The sequence below is a fragment of the Hyperolius riggenbachi genome, chromosome 2 (genome assembly GCF_040937935.1).
Source record: "Hyperolius riggenbachi isolate aHypRig1 chromosome 2, aHypRig1.pri, whole genome shotgun sequence".
NCBI classification, from domain to species: domain Eukaryota; kingdom Metazoa; phylum Chordata; class Amphibia; order Anura; family Hyperoliidae; genus Hyperolius; species Hyperolius riggenbachi.
This window is the reverse complement of record NC_090647.1, coordinates 443,003,409-443,015,937: the sequence shown is the minus strand read 5'-3', so window position 1 is coordinate 443,015,937 and position 12,529 is coordinate 443,003,409. Positions and strand designations below refer to the sequence as shown.

The 12,529-nt window shown below is 43.7% G+C and overlaps 1 protein-coding gene across 2 annotated transcripts in view; it reads left to right on the top strand.

Annotated features, from left to right (window-relative positions):
• Positions 1-9,274: 9,274 nt before the first annotated feature.
• Positions 9,275-12,529, top strand: part of SMPX (small muscle protein X-linked) — a 115,177-nt gene continuing 111,922 nt past the window's right edge. The window contains exon 1 of one of the 2 annotated variants that reach the window (XM_068265651.1): positions 9,275-9,627. The gene's annotated coding sequence lies outside the window, so the exon portion shown is untranslated. Of the gene's footprint in view, positions 9,628-10,204; positions 10,228-12,529 lie in introns of those variants that run through there. The other variant, XM_068265654.1, reaches the window with a different exon arrangement.

Below are 12,529 nucleotides of genomic sequence, written 5' to 3'. Positions count from 1 at the left end.
GTCATAGGTTCGTACTGCTTCCTACCAGGAAGCAGTTAATGTGCACAGGGGCGTAGCAATAGGGGGTGCAGAGGTTGCGACCGCATCAGGGCCCTTGGGCCAGAGGGGCCCCGTAGGGCCCTCCCTAAACTGCAGTATTAGCTCTCTATTGGTCCTGTGCTCATAATAATCACTTCTATAGATACTTTGAATAGGGGTAATCATTAACAAACTGTTCCCCATCCCCTTCTTGCACCTCTGACACTGTAGTTGCCATTGGCAGGTTTTGGTGCGCCGCATCAATTGTTATGAATAGAGTGCTTGGGGGGGCCCCATGTAAAACTTGCATCGGGGCCCACAGCTTCTAAGCTACGCCACTGAATGTGCATCAACACTAACAAAAATGGGATCTAATTAGTTTTCATGCAGTAAACCTGAAAGTCAACTGGCTTTTATTATTAAAGTTTGGATGCACGCATTCCTATACGTGGGTCCCTGCCGCTTATCTTTTTGAGATAAGAAAAAATAAATGTTTTTAAGTCACCCCTCTGCCATACCACTGGTTCTACATGACAAGAAGAATTCATGAGCGAAACATGTACAGTTTCTCACAAAAGTGAGTACGCCTCTCAATTTTTTGTAAATGTTTTATTATATCTTTTCATGGCGACATCACTGAAGATATGGCACTTTGATACAATACAGCACAGTCAGTGTACCGCTTTTATAACATTGTAAATTTGCTGTCCCATTAAAATAACACAACACATCCATTAATGCCTAAACCGCTGGCAACAAAAGTGGCAAAATTGTGCCCAAAGTGTCAATATTTTGTGTACCCACCATTATTTTCAGCACTTTCTTATCTCTATTGGGCATGGAGTTCACTAGAGCTTCCCAGGTTGCCACTGGAATCCTCTACTATTCCTCTATGAAGGCATCACAAAGCTGATGGAAGTTAGAGACTTTGCGCTCCTCCGCCTTCCGTTTGACATTGCCACACAGATGCTTAATAGGGTTTAGGTCTAGAGACATGCTTGGCCAGTCCAGCACCTTTACCATCAGTTTCTTTTGCTAGGCAGTGGTTGTCTCTGAGGTTTTTTGGGTTCGATACTATGTTGGAATACTGCCCTGTGGCCCAGTTTTCAATGGAAGGGAACCTGCTTCAGTATATGTTGGCATTCATGGTTTCCTCTCTGTAGCTCCCCAGTGTCAGCAGCACTCTTGCAGCCCTGGCACTCTAGCCACCATGCTTGACTGTAGACACACTTGTCAGGCTTGACACCATCTGAACCAAATAAGTTTATCTTGGTTTCATCAGGCCACAGGACATTGTTCCAGTAGTCCATGTTGTTAATCTACTGGTCTTAAGCAAACTGTTTGCAGGCTTTCTCGTGCATCATCTTTAGAAGTGGCTCAAAGCCAGAAAAAAAGGGCATAGGAGCGCTGAAGGTAAAAATGGCGCTGCCATCAACGCCTATAGTAAAAGCCACGATTTGCAGCAAAGGAAGGACATTTTGGCACACAATGACCTGCTATCAATATTCGCTATGCGGCAAGGAGAGTAACTATTGGTGCACAGACGTGCCTGATTAGCACTACTGAAAGCAAATTGTGGTGACCTCGGGCTACAAAATCAGGCGCCTTTGTGCACTGAAATTTACTCTCGTTGCCGTATATTGTGGCTTTGCGGTAGTGTGAAGAGGTGGGTAAGGTTTAGGAGGGGGGGGGGAGGGAATATTTTAGTATCGGAGTACACCAATAGAATTTCGCTAATTGCAGCAATATTATACTAGCAGCATCCCTTGCATCCCATGTATGCGAAGTGGCTTCCTTCTGGGACAACAATCATGCAGACCAATTTAATGAAGTTTGTGGTGTATGGTCTGAGCACTGAGAAACTGACCCCCAATCTTTTCAACCTCTGGAGTAATGCTGCCAGCACTCATATGTTTATTTGCAAGAGACAACCTGTGTATATGACACTGAGCATGTGCTCTTAACTTCTTTGGCTGACTATGGCAAGGCCTGTTCTGCGTGGAACCTGACCTGTTCAGTTGGGGAAACTGTTAAGGAGTGTACACACACAATTTGCACACATTTGCATCACTCAACAGGATTAAAATTCACTCTCTAGATGGCACTGCTTGGTCCCAATGCTGTAGCTTGTCCACAGCCAAGCAATGCTTTCTGTGTCTTTGAGGAAGGGAGGAGGAGGGACGATGGTACCAGGAATGATGGTTTTCCGATCTATAGGTGAGTTAGACTAAGGAGAGAAACAATAGACTTGGCCATCAATTGTCGCTTAAAGATTTGCATGTTCCCAGGTATTATTGCAAGGAACACGAGCATGTAGAGCCAGTCCATGGACATCCTCATCCCTTTATGAAGGCGAGAGTAAGAGCGAATTCTCGTTCTTTTTCCTGCTTTCACTTTAGGCCCAGGGTGAGAAATGCATGAAAAGTGTTGAATTGACCTGCCCATTGAGTGTATAGGTAGGGGTGCTGCAAAGATTTTTGCAGCCCCAAGTGGCACATAATTTGTGCTTCCCAAAGAGCGTGGCCATGATATGATCTGGATGAAGCCAACAGGATGTGGGTAGATCCAGCTGCATGATGCTATCATGTCAATATTGACTAAACATCTCTGAGGAATGCCATTAAGAATTAAGGCAGTTCTGATGGCAAAAAGGTAATTCTCAGTACTAGCAAGAAGTACCTAAGAAAGTGGCTAGTGAAATATATAAATTTTTTGGTCATTTTGTTCTTTTAATTTATGTATTAGCCCCAGCCCAGTATAGGTAGTCAGATGCCCCCCCCAGCCCAGAGTAGGTAGTCAGATGTCCTCCCCCCACCCCCTCCCAGCAACCAGCACTGTAGCAAGCAGTTGAGGGGTTTGATCTTATGTGCCTAGATATAAATGCAGGTTGTCACATGAGCCCTGGTGGTCAGACCGCAAATGGCCTTCCAAACGGTGCCAGCGCACGGATCTTGCGAACTCTGGTCGCAGTCAATGCGCAGGAACCGTTGGGACAAACCGCAGACAAACCAGAAGGGAGCCTGTGAGATATGGGTAATTACAACCTACACACGATTCCAGGGTATCTGCCACCACCCCTGGTATGGGCCAGTGGACCCGATTTACTGACTGACTGGTCCTGCGAATAAAAACGGTTAAAACACGCTGTATTCTGTCTAGCCAACAACAAACAATAGTAACGTCTCTTTAGAGGTCTGGTTCAGTTGTGTGCGTGCTGAATAGTAGGGTAGCTAGAACAACAACTGACGATAGCGTCGGTTTATTGAAAGCAATATAAATAATTAATATATACAGACAATTATTAAAATCAACAATTATTAAAACAGTAATAGCCAGTATGAAAAATAAAAGAAGGGAGAAAAAATACTTAGTTCCTGGAAAGATGTCCTTTTTGTGGGAAGAATCATAAAGTTCTTGGTTTCAATCAAAGTTCAGAGTTCAGACCAGGTGGATGCCAGCATATCCTCAAGCTGGCACAGATGAGTTCAAGAAGTTTCAGGGTGGAGGACACTGAGTTTGTCTCCTCTGCCATTCTTATGCCCCTGATCCAGTAGGAGGGAGTGAGGGCAGGGCCACACACCCCCTTAGAACATGAGATGAGTAGAGTTGGGCCGAACGGTTCGCCTGCGAACGGTTCCATGCAAACTTCAGTGGTTCGCGTTCGCGTCCCGCAGGCGAAGTTTTGCGGAAGTTCAGTTCGCCCCATAATGCACCATGAGGGTCAACTTTGACCCTCTACATCACAGTCAGCAGGCCCAGTGTAGCCAATTAGGCTACACTAGCCCCTGGAGCCACTCCCCCCCTAATAAAAGGCAGGCAGCGGCGGCCATTACGCTCACTCGTGTGCCTGCATTAGTGAGAGTAGGGCGAGCTGCTGCAGACTGTCTCTCATAGGGAAAGATTAGTTAGGCTTAGCTTGTTCCTTCCTGGCTGCATACCTGTTCTGTTCAGTGAGCCCACCATACCTGTTCTGTTCAGTGAGCCCACTGCATACCTGTTCAGTGAACCTGCCACTGCATACCTGTTCTGTGAACCCACCACTGCATACCTGTACTGTGAACCCACCACTGCATACCTGTTCAGTGAACCCACCACTGCATACCTGTTCAGTGAACCCACCACTGCATACCTGTTCAGTGAACCTGCCACTGCATACCTGTTCTGTGAACCCACCACTGCATACCTGTTCAGTTAACCCACCACTGCATACCTGTTCAGTGAACCCACCACTGCATACCTGTTCAGTGAACCTGCCACTGCATACCTGTTCAGTGAACCTGCCACTGCATACCTGTTCAGTGAACCTGCCACTGCATACTTGTACTGTTCTGTGAACCCGCCACTGCATACCTGTTCTGTTCAGTGAACCCGCCACTGTATTCCTGTTCAGTGAACCTGCCACTGCATACCTGTTCTGTGAACCCGCCACTGTATACCTGTTCTGTTCAGTGAACCCGCCACTGTATACCTGTTCAGTGAACCTGCCACTGCATACCTGTTCTGTGAACCCACCACAGCATACCTGTTGTGTTCAGTGAACCCGCCACTGTATACCTGTTCTGTTCAGTGAACCTGCCACTGTATACCTGGACAGTCACTGTTCTGTCATTCAGCTACATCAGCCAGGCGACCATATGGGCTGCAAAACCTGCACTCTCGCCATGGTGCGCACCAGTCCAGCACGGCCGTCACTACACAAACAGCTGTTTGCGGTGCGTTACACGGTGAGTTTGGTGTGTCAGTGTGAAGCAGTACCTTAATTACAGTACCTGATTGATGTATACACATGCAAGATGTTTTAAAGCACTTTAGGCCTGTCATTTAGCATTCAATGTGATTTCTGCTCCTTAAAACGCTGCTTTGCGTCAAATCCAGATTTTTCCCGGGGACTTTTGGCGTGTATCCCACTCCGCCATGCCCCCCTCCAGGTGTTAGACCCCTTGAAACATCTTTTCCATCACTTTTGTGGCCAGCATAATTTTTTTTTTCAAAGTTCGCATCCCCATTGAAGTCTATTGCGATTCGCGAACTTTAACGCGAACCGAACCTTCCGCGGAAGTTCGCAAACCCGGTTCACGAACCTAAAATCAGAGGTTCGGCCCAACTCTAGAGATGAGTCCTCCCCTTGTCCTGGGGACCAGAAATCATGTCTTAACCACATATGGGCTCTATCTCACAGAACCGTACAGGTCAGGGCAGATTTACTAATATTTTCAGGTCTGCCTCGATTTACCCAGCAGCCTGATACCAAACATGAGGGGTGGGACCCCTGTGGTATCATCAGGGCACTTTCGAACTGCCTAACTGACAGTCTTTACCTCAGAATGTTCTGAAATGTTCTCAGAACCAGCACCAGACAGGGCCCTACATGCTCTGTTAGTTTGGAGGGTCTGCCAGCCTGGCAACACAGAAAATATGACACATATAGCAGTTTATGGAATATGATCTGCATCTGAGATTGACAGCAGGTCATCCCTAGGTGAGGTTCTTTTTGAAGCTGGCAGCAGCAAGCCACATGTCGGCTAACCTGCTGGGGAAGGAGCCCGAGTGTCTGAGTTTTTCCACTCTAGATTGCTTCTGTCATGGTGCTTGTCACCTATACCTGATGGATGGGCCATCAGCACAGCTTGAAGCCAGGGACTCTCTGCAGATGGCTAGGGCCCTTTTGGTGGAAGGAGGGAAAGAGAGAAAAAAGAAAAAAAACCCAGGGATGTCATTTCTGATTCCTGTAATGGTCCTTCCAATTCGCCCGCATTTCTCACGGCTGTTCCGTGACACAGGTCTTTAGATCCATAAATGTACCTGTACTCTGACTCCTTGATAGGATTTCAATTAATTTCAGTGACTAATACATCCTTTTAATCATACTGATAAAAGTGAAATGCTTAGTCCTCCTCCAGGTTAAAAAATGGTGTTATTTACACTGCATAGGAAGTCAGATGTTACAGCCAGACCAGTGTAGGTAGGCAAATGTCCCCCCCAAGATAGTCAGATGGCCTCTCACCAATAGATAGTATAGATGCTCCTTCTCTCCTGCAGAGTTGTGAGTAATGAAGTGTGAACTTCAACTCATATGTCCAAAATCCAGTATAGCTCTCACTGCTCTCCTCTGCCGCTTAGCATCCAGTCACCATGGTTCCGGACAATGTCTCTCAGCATCCACCGCTTTTCTTGTGTAGACTGGCCGTGACTGACAGAACTTACGGGATGCAGTACCAGAGCCGGAGAAGAGTGAGGGAGGTGACGTGGGAGCGATCCGTGGGCATGGGGCTGGAGGAAGCTCCAGGTATGTATAAAACTTTTTTTTGTGTTACATCTCTGGTACACTTTAAAGGAGAACTCCAGTGAAAATAATGTAATTAAAAAAGGGCTTCATTTTTACAATAATTATGTATAAATGATTTAGTCAGTGTTTGCCAATTGCAAAAGCTTTCCTCTCCCTGATTTACATTCTGACATTTATTAAATGTTACTGTTTTTCACAATAGTGGTTCCTTAACCACCCTGGCATTCTATTAAGAGCGCCAGGGTGCATGCGCAGCATTATTATTTTTTTTTTAAATTTCCCCTATCATGTAGCTAGCCTAGCGCTAGCTACATGATGCCCCCCTCCCTGCGCCATCCCTCCCACCCCTTCGATCGCCACCGGCGTACTCAGCCCATAAGGAAATCCCGTTCTGAACGGGATTCCCTTTAGGGCTTCCCCCGTTGCCATGGACGTCGTGACGTCATCTGGCGTTCTGATCCACCCCGCAGCGCTGCCTGGCACTGATTGGCCAGGCTGCGCAAGGGTCTCAGCATGGGGGGGGGCGGTGGATACGCGGTGGATAGCGGCGCATCGGCGGCAAGCGGCGGCGATCGGGATTAACACGCAGCAAGCAAAGTGCTTGCTGCGTGTTTGAGAAAAAAATTTTGAAAATCGGCCCAGCGGGGCCTGAGCGGCGCCCTCTGGCGGTAATGGACAAGCTGAGGTTGTCCATACCGCTAAGGAGGTTAAGCTCTGTGAATGTCGTATTTAAAAACCATTAGTTAGCATGATATCAGATATGTAAATTGCCCAATACCACTCCCCACTTTGAAACTGGAAAACGTAATTAGTTTCACTGAGCCAAGGTTTTTTTTCCCCAAAACATAGGTAATTTACTTTTGTCACAGATCAGCACTTAAGCTACTTAATCCTATGCAACACGGGAGTCAATATTGGCTCAAAATTCCTCAATTGTACTTAGGTAGTGTCGCAGATCTCGACACATTAGTCTAAAAGACTATATTAAAGTTTATTATAAAATACAATAAACTTGAGAGATTACAACCTAGTGCTTAGAACACAAACCCAGGTGGGTGTCTTTGCCCATCCCCCCCCTCGCTCACTTACTAGTGTACATGTATCATGTGCGGACGGCTATATGTCTAAGCACACAGTCCGTGGGGTGTGGCTAGCCCTGAAAAAAGTCAGAGCTCTGACTTGAGCAATCTGCTGCTGGGGGATACTGTGGTGATGGGGGGTTCTCTATTTATTATTTTTTGCACGTTATTATGCTCCTTACGAAATTTGTTTAAGATGAAACATGTCGAGCACTCTTAGCACTGTATATATGTATTGCACTCCCTAATCTTTGTATATAACTCTGGCTGCAATTAGTATTTGTGTGAGGGTGACCTCAAGTGACTGCTGCAGGTGCAAAGGGCGGACATACTTGATTCTGTCAGCTCTATATGAACCGAGTCATTTGTCGCCATAGGTCTGGACATTTGTATACCCTACACAATACTGGTATTATACCATAAACACCTGTGCATCGAAACCCAGTTTTTCAGGGTTAGCCACACCCCACGGACTGTGTGCTTAGACATATAGCCATCCGCACATGATACATGTACACTAGTAAGTGAGCGAGTGGGGAGGGGGATGGGCAAAGACACCCGCCTGGGTTTGTGTTCTAAGCACTAGGTTGTAATCTCTCAATTTTATTGTATTTTATAATAAACTTTAATATAGTCTTTTAGACTCACAATACTAATGTGTCGAGATCTGCGACACCACCTAAGTACACTTGAGGAATTTTGAGCCAATAATGACCATGTTGCATTCATTATTTTCCTGTACGATTGTCGGCATTGTTTGTTGTGCTACTTAATCCTATCCTGATGACTGTATTCACCCAGATAGGAGCCGCACTAGTCTATCAGGACGCATACGTATTTGCAGCGGGACTTACAGGGGTTCGATTAGTGGATGGTAACATATGTTCCCTGTCCCGAGCCAACCGAAGCGCTTGTGAATGAATCAACACACCTCAAATCATCATAAAATAAATAGATTTCATATATAATTAACCCCCCACCCCTCCGCTGTAGCTACCAAACATAAAGGTATATTACAAATTGACAACTAAAGAAAAATGCATAAATAGTTACCTTAGGGTCTGAGTTTTTTTTAATTTGCATGTAATGAGGGTATATTATTGTTATTTTAGCAAATATGGGCTTCTAATCATAGATAAAAACACAAAACAGAAAAAAATACACATTTATTTACAAAAATATACTGTCGCCATACATTGTACAAAATTTTGTGATAGCCGGGACATCTGGGCAAATAAAATGTGTGGGTTGTATCTACTGTATAGTAGCATTGTTTATTTTAAAGCAATAGAGGATAGAATTGGAGAAATTGTGTATTATTCTTTTTGTTTTTATTTCCCTATAAAATGCACAGAAAGTAAAGTAATTACTGAAAACAAGTATCACTCCCACATAGCCTAATTTGTGGCAAAAATAAAAATATAGATCATTTAGGTGTGATAAGTAGTGATAACGTTATTGGTGAATGAGTGGGAGGAGCTTCTGTCCTTAAGGTGAAAACAACCACAGGTTGTGGTTACGTAGTGGGAGGCTGTGGCTGCAGTTGAAGTCAGTCCAGGCTTTGGCCATTCACCACATGTAATCCGACTGTACTATGGGAAGCACTGCCTACAATGTCAGCACTATATAAATGCTTAATAATAATGATAGTTGAAGTTACATTTTGCTTCAATAGCTTGAGCTGTTTTAGAGACGGTGGTATCTATCTAATACCATACAACAATAGATTCCTTTATCTGTAACCATGGCATGATATAGTTCAGTGTCACGTTACAGGCTGCAGGTCTCAGGCTGAAAGACAAACATCACTTGATCTGTATAGTATGTACTGAGCGCTTTCCAGTTACAGGGAATTAAGAAGCAACTTGTCGACAGGTCTCTATTTCTATTGACATTCTATTTTTTTTTATAGTGAAAGCTAAAATCAATAATCGGGTGAAAGTCATGTGGGCCAGCCTCTCACCACTTTCAGTTAGGAATTGCAACAAACTCTATATTTAGGAAGATCAACCTTGTGCTATGAGAGGAATTCCTTTTACACTTAAGCTACCAAATTGGGTTTATCTGCCAGCCCCGAGGCAGCACTGAGTACAACACAGAGACAAAGCTCTTCAGAAACATATGTATCAGCAGCTCTGGAAGTGTCCCTGACTGAAAACACAGCAGAGGAGGAGGGAAGGTCTTGATCCCTGTGGAGCCTGTTTAATTGTTCTGTGCGGTCATCTCTTGGGGAAGACTTGTCAGGTAAGCAAGTGCATACATTGCTCCTAGCAACAAGCATGTCTGTGTAAACTTTTTCCATGTAGAGTGCATAGAAGCATATTCCTTATATAATTCGTTACCTCTCTGTATCTCTTGTAAGTTTAAAGTTAAGTCTAAAACTTACCCAGGAATGGATTTTATGACCACTGGATAAATGCAAATTATTATTGCTACTCAATGAAAAGCTGGACTGTTAACCACGCAGTCTACACTAGTCTATACAGCTTATCTGAATTGTTATACTGTACTCAGTTTAACTGTCCCAGCTTGTACTGTGAATTAGTTTGCTGTTACTTAGCTGCGCCCAAAGCTCTAAACAGTTTGTTTTGATATGTGCAGCAATTCAGTTATATTTGGCATGCAGTGACTGCACTGTCATTTGGAACTAATTAATCTCTTTGGTGATTGCTTGCTGAGCATACACATTATCTAAACAAGTAGGAGTCATCTTTGTATAGCTAGTGCACTACAGTCACTTAAAACAGTATTTCTCCACATGATTACAGCATCTTTCCTTTATGGTGTTTGAAAGGTACCCCCTGTTGTGGGTAAAATCAAGTATCCCTTGATGTCTATACATTGGTAAGAACTTGTACTTCATATTTATGTATAAGTACTTTTAAAACTTTAACTTCTGATAACTAAAATATGTATTGAGGTTTGTTTGTTTGTTTATATATACAGTACATACTTTATTTATTTTTATCTCAAAACTTTCTATAGTGGATTGACTGTGTCATTCAAGTCCACGTAGACCCTGAGTCCAACTTACGTACCCTGAGAACTACAAGCACATGTAGAAAACTAAGAACCTAAATGACCAACTGATAGTGTTGAGAGTGGATTGGATTAATAGATGCACAGACAGCAAAATCAGCACAATCTACCGATTTCAGTTTCCTACAACAACTTTTAAATTGTTGATATGTGACATGCAAAAGTTGTGTGTTCTGATATAAGCTAAGCTTGGGACAAAACAATTAGTATGGACAGGGGATATACAGCTGACCAGAGTATTGTGATGTATTAATTTGCATGATGTTTGAATTGCTTACTTTGATGTTTGAATTGCTTACTTTGCAGTGCTATTTCTGATGGGTTCCTCAGGTGATAAATATATAGCAGCCAGTTACCCACGTGCTTGGAGGTTGAAAGGTTATTGAAACAACAGATAAAGAGATCTTTGTTCATAATGCTTGCCGTGTATTACAAATCTTTGCAGAATGAAGGATTTCAGGCACTGAGCAGGATAACTGGGTCACTTCTTACTTAGTTTGCTCTAAAGTAGTTCAGCCTCTGGAAAATACAATTATGTTAACTGTTTGCTGCACCCTTCACATTAAAGGTGACAGACCTTTACACTAAATATTATACAATTTGAGTGATAAGGATAATATATATTGGTACAGAACATTACTGGTTGGCACAAGATAGCACCGCTCTGTGTATTACAGATCATTAGTATGCAAGGGCCCATACAGGCATACATTTAAAAAGGCACCTGAGATTTTGGGCTGCGGGTAATGCCAGTAGTAGAATATCAGTAACATTACCAAACTACGTGAGTCAGGGGCGTATCTGGGTAATATAGAGCGTATGGCAAACACTGAAATTGCACCCCCCCCCCCTAGTCAGAGCTCTCTTCCCCTCTAAAAACAGCATCCTTTCCTGTGTACATGCATTATGGTTGCCTATTTTTTGGGCTCGGGATATTGCTGAAGTTACTTTTTTAGAAATATCTCTTTATTCCCTCTCTGTCCTCTTTTCTAACACTAAGACAAGTGCACCCTACATACATAGTAAATTAAGTAACCATGTTTCCCAGATACCAGAATTAATCTGATCTGAGTGATGGGAAGACACAGGGGCAGGCATGGCGGTGCAGTACAGGAGGAGACATGGCACCCATGTTGCTGTGGCATCCATGGCACAAGCCATGTCTGCACCACCCCTCTAGATACGCCTATGATTTGAGTGTACAATTTGATGGACTTGCATAGTCGTATGGGAGCAATCTCCTTTCTTTCAGCATTAAATAGCCAAGCTAGAGACATAGTGACCAACAGGCATACTGCTGGAGGATGCACTTTATTGATATATATGGGGATTTGAATATACTCTAATTGTTGCAGAGAGTTTGCGGTGTGAGTGGAGTACATGAGTGTGGGCTAACGGTGGCCTGATCAACCACCACTATTGTTTTAATATTTACTATATCTTTTTTGATATAATGAATAAAGTTATGATATTTTAATAGAAACATTTTGTTTTGTGTTGCTTGGGGTATACGCCCTCCTTATTTCTCCTCCAAGATTTCTGCATCACTGATATTCTACTATACTTTAAATAACCTGATTTTCACACTAACTCTTCCACCTACTTTTAGCACTAACCTCCATCCTACCTCCCCGAACCCCCCCCCCCCCCCCCACGCCTAACACTAACCTCTCCTTACCTAGCCAAACTCAGTTAATAACCCTGCCATTGCCAATTTCCTGCATTTTCAGTACTAAGCTGATCGGTCGCAGCACATGTCCAAAGTACCAAATAGTGCTCAGCTACCAATACCACAACACCACCACTATGCCTCAGTCACAACCACATTACCCTGATAGCTGAACTCCAGAGCCTATATCCCTACTGCAAGCCAGAATTAGGCTATATAGCATAGCCTAACCTATCCTGGCACCTCCTTCCCAAATCACCCTTAGGCCTCTTGCACACTACATCCAATTCCGATTTTTTTATAGGTCCGATTTTTGATTCCGATTAAAAACGTAGCAGCATGCAGTACGTTTTTAATCGGAATAAAAAATCAGATCAGATTAAATATCGGAATCGCATGTGGTGTGGAAGAAGCCTTACTGCACTGCCATAGCTGCTA